At 41.7% G+C, this 22,889-nt stretch overlaps 1 protein-coding gene across 1 annotated transcript in view; it reads left to right on the top strand.

Moving 5' to 3' along the window:
• The window catches only part of LGR4 (leucine rich repeat containing G protein-coupled receptor 4), a 79,687-nt gene that overhangs the window by 760 nt on the left and 56,038 nt on the right, over positions 1–22,889 (top strand). The gene's annotated exons all lie outside the window — the stretch shown is intronic.

Here is a 22,889-nt window from a genome sequence, read left to right as displayed (position 1 = left end):
AACGAAGCGCTTTTCTCTTCAGTTTTCTTCAGAAACCAGTTCCCAGGCTAGCCGACCAGAAGTCAAGGCATTTTCAGTCCACAGCATGTGTAAATCCAGTTAACTAAGGATGCCTTCGCTTTCACAAAATCTCTTTGTATAGGATGCACAGCTGAACCTTGAAAAACCAGCATAAACAAGGCTCGGGAGCTTTGTCGAGTCTTGCTTGCAGACTGAGAAAAAAATAAACTCTTAAAGCAGTTTCTCCAGTGTTCTATGGTATTGTAAACTAGGCACAAACTGGTGGATCTTGCATTGAGTTTTGTTAACTTTAATAATAAAATTTTAATTGAGGAATGAACACTCTCTTCCGCAGAGACATGACCAAAGAGGGGTTTGCAGCTTTCAGCGTGGTAGTTTTGCTAATTCACAAACTTGCTAAGTTTCACAATAAAACCTGTCAGTCTTGCCCCACTTTTCAGCAAAGATTTCACAGGCTGGAGTGAGGTCTTGTACGGGCCAGTGGTCAGGTCTGCTATTACTAAAGCTTCGTTGCGTTTACAACACGTAGTACAGAGTGCACTACAGCAAATGATGGCGCGTGGTTTCAGATGGGTACTGAACTGCTGCGTTGTCAAAATACAGGCGTAGTGTCTGCCTTTGAAAATGTAACTTTTTTTTCCCCTCTTTGTTTGCCTACACTTACTTAATATGCAAAGGGAGTCTGATTCTTAGTTACTGGAGGTTTTGTTTACTGAGCAGGTTTCCAATTTCTCCTACCTGTTTGGATTATTTTTTTCTTTTAATTGTTCAAGCTGGGTGGAGAAAGATTACTGGACCTTTTGCTTGTATAGTACTTGATGAATGGCAAAAGTTACAGGTCTCGGTTGTTACCTGTGCTTAAATACTTTGTTCCATTTTCTGCTGGTACGGTGTTAGTGGGAGCTGACTTTGTGGTGGTTTTCCTGTGGCAGAAATGGTGTTTTATGAGTGTTTGGGGTAGAGAGTCAGGAGCTGCTGTTGTGAAGCCTTGGACTCGCTGGTAAACTGTCTTCTCTTTCCTCCGCAGATGAAACAGTGATGTTACCTAGTTTCATAAAGTACTTGGAGCCTATTTGGTAAAAGCCGCATTGAAGCGCAAGGTTTTACGGCTGCTGTGTTGTCTGGCATGTAAAATGGGCTCGGTACATCCCTGCGTGTCTGCAACATGGCACTCGTTGTCTAATGGGTGCAAGTCGTCATAGCCAACACCCATTAGAGATAAGGTTGCCAAAGAGTTTCAGTTTGCAAGTTCCTACTTACTGGGCAGGTAAATTTCCAGAAGCTGACTTAACGCTTACAGCAAAAGTGAGAGAAGACTGCACAGACTGCAGCATGTTTTGGGATGAGTTTGGGTCGCTGTTGGTTTTGCATTCTTTAAACTTGAGCAGAAACTTTTTAGCTATCTCTTTCTGTGGTGGTGAAGGATACTCTTGGTCCCCATTTGTGTTTAGTTCCTGTTTCCTTATTTACAGAAGGAAAAAAATGGGTGACTTCTTGGCACTTCTGCACTTGAATAGTCTCTGTTGTAGCGAGGCCACTGGAAGTTTAGGGTGTGTAGAAAAGAGTTTTGTAGGCAATAGAAAACTCATTTCTGACCTGCTTGAGCTGTGCAATATATAGTTTTGCCAGAGAAGCTGAGTTGGCTTGTGTGGAGGGAAGAAGAAAAAAAAGAAAATAAAATCACACTCCCTAGCTGACATGTTTGTGTGGTGGCAAAGCGCCTTAGCTATGTGAAGACAGGAAAGCTCTTCTGTGCTTCGTGTCAGGCAGCATAACGATGCCAGGAAATCCCCTTAGCATTGCTACAGGGCTTTTTTTTATTATAGCCATAGCAGCAGAGAGTCCATAGCATAGAGATGGCTGAGAGAGTGTTACAAGCGATGTTCTGCCATACTGAAGCAAAGTTGTGCCTACATTTTGGTTTTGGCCAGGAGAGAGCAACTGAGGAAAAATTGCTCACAGTTAGCCCAAGTTGGCAGTGAATGAGTTTCAAAGCAATTGAGAACCATGGAAGGGGGCTGATATTTAATTTTCACTGCTTCTGTTTTCCTGCAGGCTTTGTTTCTTTGTGTTAATTTAAATAATTTAACATAACTCCCAAGGTGTATTTTTAAAATACAGCCATGTATCTTGGGTTACCACGAATGGTCAGGCAGTGATATCTGTAGAGCCTCAAAAGCATATCCTTTTGGATTTCCCTTCTCTTTCCTTCCTTTTCTTTCTTCAGGTCTTGACTGATCTGCTGCTTGCTCATTCCTTGCTTACTGTGGTAGTTAGAAAGCAGCTCCAAACACAGCAGATCTTTTTTTTTTTTTTTTGCGGAACGTGCATTGGATAGACACTCCACTGCATTCATACCTGGCTAAACGCATTAGAACCGTAATGCTGGGGTGCAGGGAGAGGAGGACTGGGGTCATAGCAGGGGGGTTCTGTGGTTACTGAAGTCCCGTGGGGTCACGTGAGGGTAGTTGCATCAGACCGAGCAGCTTGGAAAGACAAGAGTATCTGCTCATTACTTTTGAGTCATCAGTGCGCTTTGAGAGATGGAATTTGAATAAAGAAAGGTGAGTACCTCGTCCCAACCGCAGTCATCTTGGTGCAGAGATTTTTGGGAGATGTGCAAGTGCTCAGGATATAACAGAGGTGGCAGCACTAAATCCAGACTCTCCAAGGGGCTGGAGGGGAGCAGATGGGATGGATGGGAAGGAGCACAGAGGGAGTCAGGAGGACAGGACCAGGGATGATTACTTGATACTTTTACTGTAGGCGGCCATTTGTTCTGTATAATTTAGGTAGGTGTTTATGTAACTCTTAATTACCAGCTGCCTGTTTTTCTGTTTATGAAGGTTGTGATTTTGCTTTGTTGCAAAATAACTGTTGTCTGGCAAGTTGAGATGCCTATGCAAGAATGTGAAAATGTTGTTTGTTTGGGTTTTCTAATCAATGCAGTACGCTTCTGATCTTTGCTATGATATTTCACGTGCTATGTGCTAGCAAACATCCATGTTAGTGGAAGAAAGTTACGGTAGGGCACACTTATACTTGTGTTTCTCATGGGTGTCAGTTTGAGAACTGAAATTGTGGTTTTGGGGGTTTAATACTTGTGTGAGTCTTGTGCGGGAGACAAAAAGCAGATAATTCTAGGTAATAACTTTGGAGACATCTTACATGGCCTTGTCTGTTTTAGGGGCTTGCCTGTCAACCATGAGGAATGTAGTCCCTTCTCAGTGCCTGCTATTATATTTTGGACACTTGAAATATGAAAACAGTGCAGATAACTTTCCTTTTAGTGCTTCTGGCTTGTATTTTCAGGGAGTGGCAGGGTCTCTTGCTTTAATTTTACTTTCTTTGAGTTGTGAAGAAAAAGGCTTCCGAGCCCCAGCTGCCCTAGAGAATAAACCTTCAGGATGAAATGGTCATCTTGGTCTTTTTTTTTTTATTACTCATTTAACCTAATACTGTCTGTCTTTCTGTGTGCTGTGTTCTGCACTAGCTTTGTAAGATCAAGATGTGGCGGTTGAGAAGGATCCTTTTCTTTACTTGTTTCATACCACAGGTTGCTTTGGCGATTGCAGGGAGTTGATTATGTTCTTTTCAGTATGCAGACTATCTGGAAGTACCTACACTGTCTCGTGTGAAGTTAATTTCCTACTCCGTTTATGTATAAAGGGCAAAATGATATGGTTCTGTTTGGATTCAGCAGAACTTGCACTTTTTTTTTCTTTTCATTTGGCACTTTTATTTTTTGTAGACTGGTGATGAAACGGAGCAGGTAGATGTGAGATGTCTTTTTCTAATACGTCCGGTACTGACACGCAGATATTTAGCATCCCACTATGGTCAGATAAGCACAGGAAGGACCTGGCTGAGGTTTTGTGAATGCTGTCTAGCAGAGTTGTTATGGTGAAAAGTAAAGATGTCCAGACATGACCTTGAGTCTGGAAAATGTAGCATAATTGCAGTCCTCCTGAGATAGAAAAGCCTTATCTAATTAGGGGTTTGAAGGTTTTACAGTTACACTGTTTAGCTTTTCACTTGCCTACGCCGTATGCTGGTGATGTGATGGCAACTAATAAAAGGCTTATTCTGTCTTTTTAAAAATATGCTTCCCATACTTCTTGTGGAAAGACATGATCATGTCATTTTAATATGAATGTTCCTATTAGTCGGCAGAAACGTTGTTACATTTGTACAGGCCTGTGAAATCCCATGGGCAGGAGGGGGACTTGAGTTTGCTGGTGCAGCATCCAGCAACTGGACCAGAGCCCAGTGGCTCCAGTGGCAGTCTCCAGCAGATTTCACCCAGGGATTGGAGTCTCTGTGATTCATTTTGAACTGGCTGATTTGTCTGTCGGTCCTGTGAAAGAAGTAGATGCTCTTATGTAATGCACAGAAAAGTAAAGTTGTTGCTGTTTCGAAGTTTGTTAAATATTTTTTACCCTTTTTATGTTCTCTGTTGGCAGTAAATTTGGTGTTTCCCTCTTTTCCTCATCCCTGAAAAAACCCCAGTGCCCTGCCGTAGCACGTAATTTGTCAGGTATTTGGCATTTATTTCGTACGTTGAGCTCATTTGTATCAGCAATATGTCATTTCTTGTTTGATGCTTACTGGCAGAGTCTCGTAAATGTGACTTTGGGGAATAAATACTAAGATAAGTCTGCAGCATGAAAAAAAGTTGGACTTGAGTGTAAGCAAGTTTATGCTAGTAAATAATTACCCTTTCAGTTCTTGAGAGGAATTTGCTAGTAACTATCTGCTTGAGATGGAAAATATGGAAGCTGTAATATAAGGACTGAAAAACAAAACAAAACCCAAAGAAACCTCCTCCGCAAGGATCTTTATTTGTTTTGTATTCTACATCTAAGCCAGCAATTTTTGCAGAACACAAGCTCTTATTTACCCAGAGAAAATTACTGGCCTAGATTTCGGAAGGACTGAGCACCCATATCTCATGCATGGGAGCTGCAGGGCTCCAGGAGCATCTCTGAATGTCAGAGACCCTCTTCTCCCTTCCCTCCCCTCGGCCACACTAGCGCTTTTCCTAAAAGCTTGTTCCCAAAGATCATCCTTTTGTTGGGAACGGGCAGGAGCTGATGTTGTGTTTATGTTCTGGAGGATTTGCCAACGACTCAGGTTTGCCTGCTTCTTGTTTTGCAAACAAGCGAGGGAGTGAAGTGGATGGGGCTGGTTAGCTTCAGCGTGGCAGCATGGGACTCCATGGCCAGCAGTTATTCTATTAAGGGATGAATGTGTTTCAGGCTGCAGCTCTGTGCTGCCAAGTTGTGGTTTTGGGGTTCTTTATAGAAGAAGCAGAAAGTCAAAAATAGCTTGAGGAAGGATAAGAGAGATCTGTATGATCCTGGAAATAGGAGACAAAGGTGGGAGAGGGTACATAAGAGAGGATGAGAGGAGAAGCAGCCATCCCTATTTGGAGAAACCTGTAAGTTGAGGCAACAGAGATCTAAATGTTATGAGACCTTTGTTAACAGAGGTATCAACAGCATTTCATGGGTTAGAGGTCCCTGGCCATCCTCCCCACCTGGCAGACTCACCATCTGCTGCAGCGGTGACCTAGGATTTTGCTACAGGGAAATACTCTTCCGTAGTTTTGGGTACCTGCCTTGCAGGTACCACTGCAGTTTTCTGATAAGATGTTCTAAAACTTTGGTCTGAAAAGAGATTTCTGGTCACGCGATGTTGGTTCTTAATGCTCTCCCACCGCCAGCTTGCCCTGCACAACCCTTTTGGAAACGTGGAGGCAGCTGTTGATGTTTCCTTTGCTGATAGACAGGCAGCCGGTTCAGTTGATGTAGAATTGCACGTGGCGATGGGTGGCACAGTAGCTCGCACAGAGGAGAGGAAGATCTTGGCGTTACTATATAAATGTCTGTCCTCGGTATAAACATCTTTGAAAGCCTTTGTTTCAGAATTAGGCCCAGATTTATTCAATTTTCTGTTCGAAATAAAGCTGGTGTGTCCAAATCGGAAACATCTAGCATTAGATGTACGGGTGCCTGGAAAGCGTAATTAAATCATTCAGAAATGGCATGTGATCTACCTGGCAAAACAGTTGACCTTTTTTTTTTTTTCCCCCAAGTGCTGAGTTACTGCAGCTGTCAGTGAGTTTCACTGAAGTTGAAAGTTTCCAATATATTCAAATTGTATGTCGTTTACTTTAATGCTGAAATAGCAGAATGCATTTTATTTTACCATTGAATGATTAAGCTGTTACAGGATTGCGACAAGGTCAGAACTTTCCACTTCCCAGAAACATTACTGTCACTGAAAGATTAGGGAAAAAGAAATCTGTATTTCAGCTTTACCCTGAACTTGACAGCACGTTCTGCATACAGCAAATCAACTTACGTTATTAATCATGTATGCCTTTTACAGAACAACAGAGAGGACTGTAGTGATCTTAAAAATAACACTTTAAAGTAGATGTCTGAAAACTACTGTTAAATTTGAATATATAACAGCTAACTGATGGCATTATACATAATGTCAGTCAATATGATAACATGTTTTAAAAAATACAGTTAGCTATTTTTGAACAGGTGATATGGATGTATATTCCCTGGTGGACTGGGGTCTGACATCTGGGAGGGATGTGTTTGTTTTTGCGAAGTAAGGATATCGCTGCACTAATTTTTGTCAGCCGCGTTTTCCTGGTGTGTGTTTTCTTCTACTTGCTATTTACACTTACTGAGTTATAGGGAAGTTATATTTTTCTTAGGTGGCCTGTTTCAGTCATACAATGTGTTTTGGAGTCAGTAAAACTTTGCTGGCTAAGCTTTTGACATTAATTTTTTTAAACTTATTAAAAAAGCATATTATTCAATAAATCTTGTTTAATACAACGTCTTCTCAAAGGAAGAGGAGTTTTCATAGCATGGCAGAAATGAAGATGAATTCCTTATAGGCTTTCCTTTGTGTGCTTTTTGCATTTCTATTTGATGGACACAATTCAGTAAGGACACCTGGAAAGCAATGAGCATGCGGAAGATAAGAGCAATACATTTTTCACTATTGAAAAAGGTTTCTCCTGTTTCTCGTGTGACAGCAGTTTTAAATGTAGCCAGATGTTTGTTGGTATAACATGAGATAACTCTAAAACATGTAAGGTCTGTTGTTGAAGTTTGATGCTCAATGTGCATCAGTGTTTTTGTTTGGGTTTTTTTTTGTTGGTGTTGTTCAAATCTAATATTGATAAACACACATGTAATTAAAAATCTTGTTTTATAACTCTGTTACTTGTAGGTAATTCAGACAATGGTCGGTGATTTTTGACCACTCAACCTCAAGATTTTGGCACAGTGAAGTTATAATTAAAGTAATTTTTGAGTCTGAAATTTTTTTTGTTTTTTTTTGATTTGAAGTTAAGAAAATGTTGAAGTTAATTCTTTTCTTAAGGGGTAGGAAAACTGTTACGAAGCTTAAGAACTCTATCCCTCTTTTTAAAATATGGTAACTAACTCCTGTAAGGTTTGCATTAAAAATGCAGGAGGAGTCTCCAACTGTCAATGTGGTCTGGAAGAAAGGAGAGAAGTGGTGCAGAAGATGCTGTCTTTGGGACAGAAAAAAAGTTTTTTTTTCTCCAAGAGAGCAAGTGCTAATTCTTTATCTTGAGGAGAAGATGAAAAATCCAAAGTCAGGTGAGGTTGTTGAGAGCACTCTGAAGAGTGCCCAGAGCAGTCAGGCCCTCAGAGAGTAAACAGCCGTCTTTGCTGCTCTCAGTTGAGCATTTTCTTACTACAATACAAAGATTTTATTTTTATTGTTTTTTTTTAAGTGGTGTACCTCCTCCTTTTCTCTCCTGAACCAATCCTGGAGGAATGCTCGGTCTTGCAAGGACTCTTTTAGTCCTAAAATTTTTGAGCAAATGTGTTTGGACTTTTAACTGGTAGACAATTAGCAATGAATCATAAATTGATGTGCAATTTCAAAGGTATGCAGGGGAGGCCTAAACCTGTTTAATTTAGCTTAATAATGCTGCAGATGCAGTCGTGTATTTTATAACCTTGTTCTGTGAAAATGTGTTTTTGTTTGGGAGTTTTCCCATTACCTTCTTGACATCTGCATGGTTACAGATGAATAGCCTGACCCAGTGCCCCAGCGGGGAGAGCGGCGTGGCAGTGCTTTCAATAGGCATGTCACTGACAAAGGAAACATATGGAATATTTCATTCCTGTCTTTGCAAGCGGTGTACGGGGCTGTAAGGGCAGAGGGCTGGGGGCTTCAAACTTCATGGTAGATCTGTAAGCTAGCCACAAGGTTTACTATGAGCCATCAAAATGCCCTTGCTGAAGGTGTCGTACTTTGCGTGATGCCGTGTTTTGCCGTGGGATCAGAACCCCAGGTGCAGAGTAAAGCCATTTTGGCAATGCGGTATTAATAACGTGACTGTGTAGTAGAGTTCACCGTGGTTGCGTTCATTCTTCCTGATACGTGATGCTAAGCGATGTTTTTTCTCAACCATTTGGGCACTGCGGTGGCTGGTATTTGGTGTTCAGTAGGTGCGGAAGATGTGAGCGCAGATGTGATGGTCCCACTGGAATGTGCCTTGGGGTCTGTCTCCCGCTATGCCCATTACTTCCCCTTTCAGAGCACAAAATGGGACCAACTGTTCCCTGTCATCCAACCAGGATGACCCAGCATGTTAGCTTGTGAAGTAAGAGTTTGTTTTTCTGCGCTCGGGGCAGGAAAGCAGGGATGGTTTGCTCCTGTTGGAGCTCCACCTTGGAGGAGAAGATGGTGTGAGTCAGGAGAGGACATTTGGGGAAGCTTGCTGCTCCATATCTGTTAGAAGGACTTGGTGGTGTCTAGCTTCAGTCCTTTCTTAGTTACTAAAATTTCATCTAAGGGGTGTCCTGGCTGTCCTTTTCAAAATTGTGTTTTGTATGTTTTTAAAAATAACTCTTAGTTCAGAAGTTTCCTTGCTGTTTTTCTAAATGCTGATCCGGAGCAGTAGCGAATATGGTTGTTTCATCCGGAAAAGTGAAGGGACACTGAAACCTGTGACTTCAGTGTGCAGGCCTCTCTCTTTGGGGCAGCGGGTCTTTTCGTGTGGAAATCTGCCTGGTGTTCTTCACTTGGCAGAACTGGTGGATCTGGCCTTCACTCAATTTTTGCACGTGAAAGCTGTGAAGGAGCCATCTTCTTTTTCAGGTGCTATGGTTGAAAGCCCTAGAAATGTGTTGAGTTTTTAACTAGGGGAAGCCTTGCCCAGACTGGGCAACATGCTTGTAGCTCTCTTAGCAGTTCTCTGAGCTCCTCCTGCAAATTAGGAGCCCTTGAACCTACTGAAGGGAGCCCTGTGCTGTTTGGAAGACAGATGCGTTTAGGCCCAGACTTAGGTGTTCTTTAAAGGAGTTTTGCAAAGCCACTGCCAGCAGCAATCTACAAACTTCTTGCTCGTCTGTTTTAGCTGCAGTTTGACTCAAGTGGCTGCCCTCCTGGGACGCTAAATGCTCAACCTGCTGTTTGCTCTGGGTCTGTCCTTGGGGTCGTGGTGGTCTTCATGGAATGGGAGGGGGAAAAGCTGAGCTGGGGAGAGAAAAGGATATGGTCCTGTGTTAGGGACCCTACTCTGAGGACATAGTTGCTGCTGGTTTGGACCTAGACAGGCTTCTGCCTTTTGGTACTGTTTTCCTGCTGTTGGTTTTAACACTTGGATTTAAAAAAAAAAAAAAAAGAAAAAATGCATGTGCTAATATTGACCAAACTGTTAATATTTTACAGAACTAGCGTGAGTCTTGCTAGGTGTCGAAAATCCATGTCTTTTCCAAGGGCAAATCTGCTGGCTCTGTGCTAAGTGTTTAGTGAAGGCATAAAATCTCTTCAATATCCAGGTCAACTAATCATTTATTTCGAATTGACTTGCTCTTACTTGACATCTAATTTTCAAAAATTTCAACTAGTTTGTTTGTGTGTTTGGGTTTTTTTTTAAGCTGCTTCCTACAAAAACAGGTCTCTAGTTTCCAGACCAAAAATGTACAGTATCCTGATGTTTAGGAGTTGTAAGCAGGGTTTTGATTTGTTTTGAGGATAATAAATGGCTGTTGTTTATTGCTTCAGAAGCCTCTGCAGTTGTGCAAGGCCAGCTTCTCCTCTTCAAAAAAAAATAATCTTTTTCAACTCTCCTGTGTAATTGTACCAATAAAATAAATCTACAGCGTGTTCAAAAGAGAAGGCTACTGTTTAAACAATAATATATCAGAAATCCTGCTTAAGAGTAGGACTGCTTGCACTGTTATTGTCTCTTCATTCACGTAAGATACCTTTTTTTGTTCTAATAACTAACTGCGTCATTGGGAGAAATCCTGTAACGCGCATCAGGTTGATGCATATATCCAAATGGCCTTGGATATTTGTCTCGCCAAATATATTCCCCATTTCCTTCAGGCAAAGTGCATCACCTGGTCTCAGTTGATTCAGTGCCATCAGGAACAGAGAATAGTGGAATAATAACATAAACATAACAAAAATATTCCTTCCTAATGCCATTTTTCAGTGAATTGAGCTTAGTGAATTTGGTGGCCGGTTTGATTTATTTTACTATGAAAGGGTCAGATTGATATTGTAGGCCACTTTGTTGTGCAAATTGCTCTGCCCACCAGTTTGTCCTTTGGCATCTTCAGTGGGATTAGACAGCTTCTGTTTCATCTCTGTCCTGCGAGTGCCCGGCAGGAGACAGGGCTCGGGGCTTGCTCCTCACTTGCAGTTTATATGGAGCTGCTGGGGCCCTTCGGGCTTTTCTGTATAAGGTATTTGGGAGGGCTGGGGGAGCTTTGTACAGTCAGTTTGATCCTTGACCGGTTGTTGTCTTAATGTCTGTGCCAGACTAATAATTTTTTGCCTGTGTAAGCTTTGTTACCGTAATAAATATAATAGAAACAAATATTTCAAACTATAAGGAATGTAATGTGCACGTAATCACAAAGTTGAGAAATCCTGGCTTACCATGGCAGTATGAAATCTTCCTCCATGAACTTCAGTTGTGCCATCAGAGAGCAGGGAGCTATAAATGTCCCACAGTATAGAAGGGCAATGTTTAGTTCACGTGCTTTGTTTTCTGGTGACTGCGAGATGTGTACTTGAACACTGGGGACTTAGACTTCATACCCGTACTGTCCGACAGCCTGCTTGGCCAGAATACACATACCGCCATAGGTTCCCATTGCCCTTCTGGTTTGGGGCTGTTTTCTAGAATACCGTGCAAATTGGGAAACATTTGTTGGATGTCTCTGTTTTGCTACGTCTGATAAAAACATGTGACGCTCACTGGAGCCCCCCCCATTTCTTGAGAGTACAGCTAGACTGCGATCTTTTTTTCCACAATCTTGGAGCGGTAAATATTAGTCATGGCAAAAATGGGTATGGAGTCACCTACATGGAGCTGGATCTGTTGAATGGCTAAACCAGCAACAGGTACTGTTCTGAACTTCAGCTGGCTTTTTAAAATAAGAGTTTGTGCCTTTTTTTTTCCTGCCCTCTTTGTGTTGCAGCATTCAGGACTGACAGCATCACTGAGGAGTTATCCCTGTTCCAGAGTACTTCTCTTCAACAGGAACTGGTTGAACATGGGAGTTTTGCTGCTAGCTCCTGCTTGACCAGTCCCTGCTTGGTTTTTCACACTTTAGAGGTACTGGGGAAACTGAAGATTCTACATGGTGTTTATGATACGTGTACATTTTTCAAAAAAATGCACTTCTTTCAAAAGATGATACATTAGTTGCATTGTGCTGTTATAGAGAAAAAGGATAACAAGTATGTAGTGCCTATAATCACTCATCTCATGTGTTAAGTAAGTTTTAATTGTTGGTGCCCTTCTTTAAACTACCATGGCAAATTGAAAAGTAGCTTTTTATTTTAAGAGAACAGGTGAATCACAGTGTGAATCAACAGTGAAAATGCAGAGGTATTTTTACGATGACCATTTTCAGTATTGTAAAAGTCCTTTGCATCTCTGATTTAAAGAAAGGAAAACCATTGAGCAGTAGTACCCTGCTTCAGGATTTGAGTGCTGCCTCTGTGTTTGCATTGCAGTGCAAGCGTTGTGTATGCTAGTGATGAGGTTCCCTGCCCAGACCCTGTTCTGTTTAGCTCTGTTGTACATAGATGGAAATCTGTTGGTATGTAGAGATAACTAGCTTTGAAAGTTAATCTAAGGACTTTGCTAAAAGGGGTTAAGAGACAAGTAATTATAAAGTTTTGAAGTTTGGCAAAGGAGGCAGAAGGGTTCTCGCAGCAGAACGGTGCTAGCACGTGCTGCTTTTGAGGCTGGTAGCAGATCACTTAACAATGCATATCTGCAAAATTATTGGGAAAGCCTTAAGGTCTGTCTACGTTACACATGTTGCTTCTCTTCTTTTGGAGCTCAAACACACAAGCAAGGCCTTAAATGGGATTGCTTCTTAACCTGTCATTATGAAGTAGTCTCTTTTTGGTTTCGATCTCCCTGAAGTGCATATGATGTTAGAAATACAGAGTATTGCTCCGTATTTGCTTTATATTTCAAAAGCAGTTAGCACATAATTTATTTTCAGAGAATATATGCAGATCATCCAAGAAGCTTCAGGAAATAACAACCAAGAGTTAGTGCGATTAAAATAACACAAACAACTCCTATTCTGCTGCCATCTTGTCAGCTGCAACAGTGCATTGCTGATGTCTTAGAAAGGCTTTTTGCCCCAGATACGCAACTCAGAAGCTCAGAAGGAGGAGATTCTGTTACAGCTTTTCTTCACCAGCTTTTCAGGGTTGTGCAAATGACTTTCATTAAGTTTTCACACAATAGCCCAAGGCTTTTGAGGAAGGACTAGACTAGAAACTTATTGCACTTACTCCCGTATGTTGTATTCATTTAGACAAGGCAGTTTCCAAAACACCGTGGCGGGCAAAGCACAAGAAGCATCTTAAACATTGAAAATCTTGGTCATATTTTAAGCATTTCTAACTGTTAAAAAGATATTATCTGTGGAGAGATTAATGAGCAATAAGTAAACTATGTTGGATCCAGGCTTGCAGAATGCAGTTGAACTGCTTTACATTTCAGCAAACGCATTTAATTACTGGGTTACTGAACGTTTTCTCTGCGGTGGTGGGGTATGCACACGTGTGTATGGGAAGCATGTACATTTGTACAAAGGACCGTGAATGAAGTTTGGGGATACTGCCTTCATGTTGCCTAAACAATCCCGCTGTAGACTACCCCCTGCCTTAATTTCCTTTCAAGAAAATTGTAGATAGGTCTTGCTATCGCTTACACTCGATTACTTCAGTATTCGCTTTCCTTATGTGATTTAACATGCACAAGCTTAATTATTCTTTTCTGGCCTAGGGAGAGATTTCCTTCCAATAATTACCTTCACTGCCCTTTGCCCTTCTGCACATTAGTTTGTTTGGAGAAACGTAGTTGCTCGGTAAGCAACGCCAAACAAGGCAGTGCCTGGAGCTGTCTTGGAAACATAATTTATACCTTTTACATAGCATGCTAAGCTTCAGTTTGCTGGAACTCACCTACTAGATGTACTGAATTAGCAAGCTGTAAACATTTCTCCCTTAACTAAAGGCGGTATGAGTTCAGCAGAAAAACACCAGTTTACACTGCACTTCGATACTGTAGTGGGGCAATGCAGGTAAAAAGGAAAGGACATTCAGGTTGGCAAATAATGTCCATTAATTCAACCATTTCTTTTTACTAGCAGCTGTTGTTTAGTCATACACTATTTAAATGTCAAAAGAGAATGACTCCCTATGAGACGAATGTGATGCAATGCTGCCAGACTGATTGCTCCTGTGATAGCAAAGAAATACATACTTAATCTTGTGGAAATTTCTCAGGATTATATTCTGATTGCTCTTCATGCTGTCCTTCCTAATACGTAGGAGGAAAAAAAAGACAACACGAATAGTGAAGACCAACAGGAATAAAGCACGTAAATTCTTTGTTGAGATCTTTTTTATTTTAAGTCAGTGGTAGTTAGAGGAGGTATGACCAATATTTTTTGGAATGGGTGGTACAGAATTAGTTCAAAAGCTTCGTTTTCTGCAACTTATATTAATTATGTATGTTAGACAAAATACAATCTGATATGTCAAAGGGACGGGGATGCTTCCTGCTCTACCATGTTTACTGTAAATAGTTCTGACAGTATTATAACTATTTAGTGGCAAATATAATGAAAAGTAGCAAAAGGTTCCATTTGTCTTGGGCCCCTGAATATGTAGTGCTCTTATTAAGATGGAATAATTATTTAACTCTACTATTAATTACACAGTAAGTAAATATATTTGTAAAATCGTCTGTTTTCATGTATGTGGAAAAAATCAAGTGTTTCGAACATGACAAAGCTATGTATGTTTTTATATTACACTGTCTTCTTCGTTATATTCTGATGTTTGTTTAAAAACAGAGATCATGTTCTGAATGTTTTCTCACCTTTTATTTTACAGTAATCTCTTAAAGCTCTAATCTCTGATCCATTGCAGGATTGCTTGTCCCTCAACTAAAAGTTAAAATAAATTACTATAGCTGCTTTAAACTTTTCAGATTTGCTAGCAAATATAAGATGTGTTGGTATTTATCGTGGGATCTGACACCATAATTGCAGAGCACTACTTCATTTTTGGTAGCTTAAATATTGATGTTAATAGGTGTATTGTTGTTAAAAATGACAAGAGGGATATGGTTTGCCACTTTCAGTAAAAACCTTTCCACCCTCTCAACTTTCAAGGCGTTAATTTTTTTTTAATAGTGTCCTCACAATTTTGCTGGTGATAGATTGGAAAAATTGATGTGTTGATGGTAGTAAGTGATGAAATTGGTAATGGGGAAAACAGGGTGTCAGTAGCAGTAAGGTGTCTGTATTAGGGGCAGGTTTCAAGCTGCATGGCGAGTTTTACTGGCCCCAATTTAGTGATTCAGTAAAACCTATAGTCTTTCAAGGCAAAAGAAACTGGACTTCTTTGAAATAAGTGAGAACAAGAAAAACCAGATCTTTTTATTAATGGAGATTGGGAGGGGTATTCTTTGTCCACCTTGCATCCATTATAGTTGTCTTCTCTACAACATAGGTTTATACATCAAAAAGGAATTTACATTGACCGGTGGCTTTTAGGTAAGAGCTAGAGTGTATTTCCTTGCCTATAGGATAGCTATGATGAAGTAAAAATGTGCCTGTGTTTGTTGTGTGGAGATAGCCGAGGAGACGAGGGTTCACAAGCCTAATTTTCTTCTTGGAGTTTATCTGTAAAATGCATGTTGCTGGAAAGATGCATGTGCTATTTCTGTCTACAAGCAGGCTAGAAATACAGGCAGATAACTTGATTGCCTTTTGTGGGTCTCTTGCTTTTCCATCACACGTGCACATTAGATGTGTTTATATAAAAGAATTGATCCTATGTACATGATTAAACTTGACAAGCCTTAATCTCAGTTGCTAAGAGTGTGGGCTGGATAGTTAATGTGGTAGGTCTTTGTTTTTCATGTAAATACTTGTAATGTTCTGTTTGCATTAAGTATGCTGTTTTTTTCTTGACAGTTTAGTGATTAAAATCTACTCAGTTTTAAATAGGTGTAGTCATGTGAATACTGAGAACAGAGTTAAACTCCAAGAGAGAACTTACCCTTTTCAAGAAAATTACTGGTATTAAGTGCTTCTTTGACCTCTTTAATCTATAATAGCAAGCAATGGCTATCAGGTTTTTTGGCTGAGGGTTTCTGTGAAAGATTTCATTTGCTTGTATAGATTTTCCTTAAAAATTAGCCAATGTGCTAAATTTTACTGGTTTGTATTCTTGGGTCAGCAAGGGTAAGTAGTGTTATTTTTATTCATGTTAGGGCAGAATCCAGAAGTCCAGAGCTGTACTACTAAATTTGGTTAGCACAAGTGTCCAGTTTGGGATGCGATTCGTAACCAACAAAGTCATGCTGGCGGGTGCCTCTGATGTCCACATGTTGGGGTATTTTTTTGGGGGGGAGGTGGTTGGTTGTTTTTTTTTTTTAAGACCATAGCAGTTGAGGTACTGAGATTCCCCTGTCCTGGGTGCTGAGCCACGCAACTAGTGAGAGGCAAACCGTACCCTCCGCCTGGGCTATTTGGAGCTGTCTGGGGCTTTGGGGGGCATGGCAGGGGCTGGGTCTTGTTTCGCTTCTTTACGTCATATTGCAGTGGCATATTTTCACATCATATTGCAGTTTTATCAGATATTCTTGTGAGGTTTTTATCAGCATGGTATGAATTTGGATTGTAGCTGATGCATTGGATGCGTTCAGGATGACGTTTCCTGCTCGTTTTCAGAATTTAAATTATCATTTTTCTTGCTCCTTGCTGCTGGAGAGGAGTCTGTCTTGAACTGCTGTGGGAAAGAATCACAGAAATTGTCAATAATACAACAGAACTTGAGAGCAAACTCCTGTTCGATCGATGCTGAAGCTCTGTCAAGGTCAGTGATACAACACGTTCTGATAAAGGCTTGTGAACAGGCTTTCCAAAAATGTGTGCTTGGAGTTAGGCCTTCAAAACACAGTCAGGCAGACATTGTCTTTTTTTTTTTTCCTTTTAGTACAGTTACATCATCTTTTCTTGTAGTAGGAGGAAACAAGAACACCACGTAGGACGGGTAATAGTCATGTATTATTTGTTGGGGCCTTAATTCAGTGGTCCAAGGGAAGACTAGAAGAGATTTTTGGTGCATAATACCTAAATAGGCAGTCTTGATTTTTTTGAAAGCAGGATCACTGAGTACTGCAGCTAGATTACTGGTTCTGAAAGGCAAGTTACTTCCTTGACTATGTCAATACAGATACAAGCAGCTAACTCTTTGGTATATTTGAAAAAAAAATAATAAAAAGAGGTCTAAGCTGATTTATACCCAGTTGCATTTTGCCTAGACGCATGAAGTCTTTATGGCAAGCGGTGCTTGTTAAAGAATGCCTGCTGGATGTGTAGGTAGTGTAGAGAGGAGGATTTTTAAACCATTGCTTTTTATGTTCGCTCAGATTGGTGTTAGCAATAAAAACGTCTTTGTTCCCTCTTGGTGTTGTGTGGGGTTTCTGTCAGTCATAAAAAGGCTATTCCCATTTTCTTGCAGGGGAGGGAGCGTTTTGGAGATTACCAGAGCCTCAGCCTGTGGTTCTTTGACGTGAGAAACACCCTCTGCTAATGATTTTGGTAGTTTTTGGCTGCACCTTCTATTGCGGGCCGGTCTCCTGCGAGGAAGCTGCCCATATGCCGCCTTTCACAGGAGAAGGGCATTTACAAGACAATGGGGAGAGCCGGCCGCGCTGGAGGGGTCGGCCCTCGCTGGCCGGGTGATGGCTTTGTTAGGAGGCGGCTGTACCTGGTGCGCCCCGCTCCCCCCCGCTGCCCTCCCCGCACACCCTGGGTGCCCACAGAAACCAGTGGCTAACCACTGTAGCCTGCCGCTCGGGCTGGTGTAGGGTGGGAAAGGACTAGGCGACTGGGTGTCCCCAAACTAGCCTGCACCTAGGAGGATGGTCTTTCAGTGGTCTTTTCTTAAAACTGTTTTCTTTGCTATTTGTGGCTGGGGGAGAATTCCCTCAAGAAAAGAGCTGCTGTAGCCTGCTCTAATATTGCAAGTTTCTACAGCGTTTCCGTTAAGCAGAGACTGCCTACGCTGCTGAAAAGCAGAGGTAGTCCTCAAATGTCCTGTTTAATATACAAACATGGGTATTACATCAGTTTGGTCGTAGATAATGGACTGCAGATTACCTTCACGTATATTAAATGCAAGCAGATACTTAACCGTATGCGAGACCACTAGACCCAGCAGGGTCCATACCTTCGCCTTCACAAGCTCTGATTTTCAGACAATGCCAGCACGTCATGTGCAGTCTCAGCAAATTAGTTCCCTGCGTTACCCGGTTCTTTCTCAGCTGTCTGCTTCAGGATGCTCAGGGATGTTTCATCAACGTGCGTTGTTCCGCTCGCCGTCGTTTTGGGAGCTGCTGGCTTGCGATGGATTTGGGCGAGCTGTTGCGGTTACGCCGGATTTATGACCGCCTGTACTTTTATTTTTCCTGATGTAGCGAAGGACGTACAGCAAAGAGCAGGCACAGTAAACTTGAACTTCTTTTTATTGACAAAAATATTTAAAAGCTAAAATGTAACAGTATTTCAGTTGTGAATACATGGAAATTGTGTGTACTGCTTAATGTGTTTCAGAAATCCCTGTTACTTTTCTTCCTTAAATACAAGAAAACAGGCGTGTAATGCCTCATTGAAAGAAGCCTGTAGGGGTGCTTTGTGAGGGTCTTAATTAAGGGCTTTGAAAGACTAAACAAAAGGAAAAAGAAAATGCTACAGGGTTATTGTTATTCCAGCCCATTGGCTCAGCGAGCTGACCATCCATTGGTGCCTTCTGTCCATTTGGGAGCTGAATGACACTTTTGTTCGTGGTTAACAGAGGTGAAAGAAGCCAATTATTGGCTGTCTTTTCCACAGGGCAGCTGCAGACGGATTTCACTGCAGGCAAATATGGACTTTTCTGCCACAAGGATGGTTGTGATGACAGTTATTTTTGTGGAATTGTATGAAAGAAAACAGATTATTTTTTTTTCCCCCCCCTCCAGTGACTTGTGTAGATGTTTATTGAAAACTACTGTGAATATGCTGGCGTGGAATGGGAACGTGTAAAGGTCTGGATTCCCCACGCTAACAGTGTACTCAGCTTTTTCTCTGGGCGTCTGAGGGAGTGAGGTTTTTTGGGTTTCTTTTTCTCCTCTTACTTTCTTTTTTTCTTTGCAATTGCAGTTAATTTTAACTATAGGGTTTTTCTAATTGGTGTGCAGCGTGCATTAACCCTCTTATGGCTGCCAGCTCAGACTGTGCTGGCTGCTTTGTGTGCTGTAGTGATGGAGGGACAACCTCTGCAGGTTAGCAGGAAGCCCTACAACGGCAGAATAAAGGCCTGCACGCCATTAGGGACCTCAGAAAGTGTCTCTGTGCCTGAAACTCGTCCACCCTTCTCCCAGATCTCTGCCTGTTGGTCCAGTACATTATAAAAACTTTTCCCACAATTCTTGCTTTTATAATTCAAACTTCAATCCTTTTCCCCCAAATTTTCTTCGTTTGAGTCTCTAGTTGTAGTTTAAATGTGTGAAAAGACTCGGTTGACAAAGAACCAGGTTCACCAACTGTTTTGATTCTGAAGAAGTCTCCTCCAGTTTGGGGCAAATTTTGAGTAAGGACCCACGTCTCAGAGTTGATCCATCTTAGTTTGTTATGCTGAAAGACTTCTCGGCATGTAAGCTGCTCAGGAGGCCTGTCGGTGGTTGTGGTAGGTTGCTTGTGGTGGCTTCTTTGTGTAGCCATCTAAAAGTCTACATTTAGGCATAGTTCATGATAATAGTATTAAAAAAAAAAAAGGGAAAAAGGCGGTGTTCTCATCTTATGTGGCTTTCTGCTGCAGGTGAAAGAAGTCTGCCTTTCGTCTTCCAGCCTTCGGAGGTGGAAGCGCGATGGGGACATTGCTCCTTCATCTTTTGGTGCATACAGAGGAGTTTTTGTGCTTTCAGTTGGTTTCTTTTCATCCAGACTGGTTATTTTCCATTACAGAGTTCTTTTTTTACTCGTTGGCTTGTTACCTGCAGATGTGACTGCTTCTGCCAGTTTCCACTATATTGCCAACCCACATTGAAGTTAGTCATGCCCCCCCTGAGCTTAGCATGGTGCAGGCAGCCGTGCTTGAGGCTCTCGAACCGTTGGAGGACGCGGCTCTGCGGGCACTTGTCATCTGTTGGCTGGTGTCAGCGGTAGGGCCATACTTCTGCCAAGTTCCTGAGAACATGAGAGATGCATACGTGCTCAGTGCTGTGAAGTTGCCTGCACAGCGCTGGCAGTGACGGCTGTGCACGCCGACCCATCGGCAATGACAAGGGCGACCGTCTCCCGGGCGCGGGGGCCTGGCTCGCCTGTCGGAGGGAGCGAGTGAGCAGCCCAGCTCTTGGGGAAGCAACGTCCCGCAATCTGCTGTTCCAGCAAAGGGAGGTCTCTAGGTGCGAGACCCTGCTCTGCCTGGTGGGATGCTGGGGGAGAAGGCTTTGTCTGAGGGTTACTTGCAGAAGTAGGAGTAGTCTGTCTGTCTTCTGGGAGAGATGACCAGTTGGTGGCCAAATTTGGGAAACAATGGAGTAATGACTTGTCTTTTCTTCCTCAAATGCTCATAACACTAGCTAGTTTTTTACTGCAGACTTTGGGGGAGAAAACCCACCATTATGTATATCCACACCACAGGTGCTGCTGTCACTGTAGATCCTGAACTTTGATGTGTATGATGTTGCTTTAAGATGACTTCAAATGCAGGTTGGGGGGCGGGAAATAAAAGCTACACAACTTTGACCACAGATGAAAGAGTTTTGTTTTTTCACAAGGCAAAGAGTACATGAAGTTTTGCTTCTTGGAATGAAATAATTAGCTCTGTGATAAGTCACATAAGAATGAGATAATTCCTGACACTCTCATTATACAGGAAGAAGTAAAATTGGTTTTGAATAGTTCCTTGACGTCCCTTGTTCAGTCCTGTACTGTTGAAGTAGAAGCTGAACCTGTAGCTCTTCTCTAAGAGTGTCTTGGCAGACATTTTGGGCAGCTTTCATTTTGATTCATGTCTAAGGTTCACTGGAAGGTAAGGTGGATACTCAACCCCTGTCTTGATGCGTGTAAGGGACCTGGCAATCCGTCTCAGATAAATCAAAAAGAGGAATGTAGCTGAAACCAGTATAACTCAAAAGGTCGGGAAGTTCGTACAAAGGTAGCGAGGCCGTTCGGGTTCTTGTATTTAGCTACACATCTTGTCAGTAGGCAGCAACCCTCGCTTTACCATTTGTTGAAGGTACCGTTTCCCGAGTGAAACGCAAGGGTTGTATGTTAGCACGCATGAACGCTGCCACACGGGAGACTTCAGAAGACTTCAGGCAGACTTTAATCCTTCAAATGTCATGAAGTGGAAATTACTCTTCTGTTAAAGTACTGTGCGATAATTGGTGATCAAGAATTTCCAAAACCTAACTTCTACATCTTATCAAAACTGCTTGTGCTTTGTCAGCTACTTTAAGATGCCTTGAAAATTGCTACATAAAAGCATGTTTGGTTCTATAAAGGCCATTCCAGGTGCTGCCATGAAATCTATTTTGACACTAGAAAGCTGTGCTGTGTGCTTTTGGTTTTCCCACAGTATATAGATAATTATAGTGCTGTATTGCAGAAAACGGGGGTTTTTTTGCCAGAAATAATTTTGAGTTACATCCAAGCTGCATGTTACATGTAAATTTGTAAATGCTGAAGCTGTTTTATATAGGTTTGGACCGATTGAAATGTTTACATTTTGTCTTCTGGCTTAATTGTATCAGTGACGGTGCTCATAGACCAATTTTGTTTTGCTTTTTTGCTTTTAGCCTTCTAAAAATGTAGGGCTTACCCAGACTTTTGAGGCTCAGGTTGCTTTCTAAACATTGGGTGGGACAGACTAGGAGACCAAAATAAACCAGAAGAAAATGAATAAAATTCTAAGTGCTTGGAGTTACTAAAGTTGGCATTTACGTGCAATTGGATTTGTAGCTGTTTGTTGTTCTCGTTTTGCAACAGAGCGAAAACACAGAGTGAAAATGCAACAGAAGATTTGTTTATGAATATGTGTGTGTAACGATAGCACTGCTTTTCTATGAGTGTGAACAGATTTTAGTGCTGGGCTCTGTCTGGACAGCTCAGAAACATTGGTAGCTTTATCCTCCCCCTTCCTTGCAGAGATGCAGAAAAGATTATTTTCCTTTGAACCTGGGGTTTGGGAAGGGGAAGCAACCTGTCCAAACCCACAAAATGAGTCTCTGCTGGGGCAAGGAACTGAACCTCGACGGGTCTGTGTCCGGAGTTGTAATGGGGAGCTTTTGGTGTGAAATGTTTGTTGTAGTAAATACTGTGTTGCTAGGTGGAGCGAGATGTCGTGTCCTTGGAGTCCAAAGGGTGAGCGTGGCTCCTTACGCTCCTGTTGAGGCAGTTTAAGTTTTATGGAATTGCCCTTGAAGCTGTTAAATGGAACGAAATGTGCCTTGTTAGGTGTGCGTGGGTATGCAGCAGGGACCTGAGACTGGAGCGGGGGGAACCCCGATCTCATTAAACTGGTTAGATTACATAGTTTGGTGATGTTCCTAGTGTTTCAGCAATAGCTGCTCACAGAAGTTTTTGATAAAGAAAAAATGCTTGAGAACTTCCTCAATAGTAATGAACAAAACCTTGGCTTGGTCACGTGTGAAGTGTCTGTGTCGGGTTTAGCAATATGTGCTTTAAATTAAAACTCGGATATGTCTCTAACCTGGGGCTGACTTAACTCATTAAAGAAAAATCAAAGCTATAGAGTCATTTAAAAATGACATAGTTACCTTCGTGGTTGATGGTTCAATATGACTCCGTGATGGTAAGGACAATTGTTGCAACTGGCAACTCTGCCCTATTTTAACTTGATTGCAAACATACAGTTAAACTTTATTTACTTAAAACATGAGAAATACCTTTCTGTAAAACTCCTTTAGAGAATCTGGTGTTGATTTCATTGCAGGCGTAGCTACCTGTTACGTTTTCATTTAGTGTGAAGTTCCCACTGTCTCCTTCAGTACCTTTCTTCTTCCCTACTACCTTCGGAGTCTGCTGCTCCGTAGTTGTGCTGACACAGCTCTCTCTGAAGCCATGCTATGTAGAAGACAGCTAACCCCATCTGATTAAAAAAAAAAAAAAGGCCAAACCCCAGAATTGTTTTTGTTTAAATCCAGATTATTATAATGATCTGATTACAGAATGCTGCCCATAAACAGTTCCACCGTGGAGGTGGAAAGCAATGGGAATATAAGC

The sequence above is a fragment of the Gavia stellata genome, chromosome 17 (genome assembly GCF_030936135.1).
Source record: "Gavia stellata isolate bGavSte3 chromosome 17, bGavSte3.hap2, whole genome shotgun sequence".
NCBI classification, from domain to species: Eukaryota; Metazoa; Chordata; class Aves; order Gaviiformes; family Gaviidae; genus Gavia; species Gavia stellata.
Note: the sequence above shows the minus strand (reverse complement) of the source record. Positions and strands in the feature narration are given on the sequence as shown.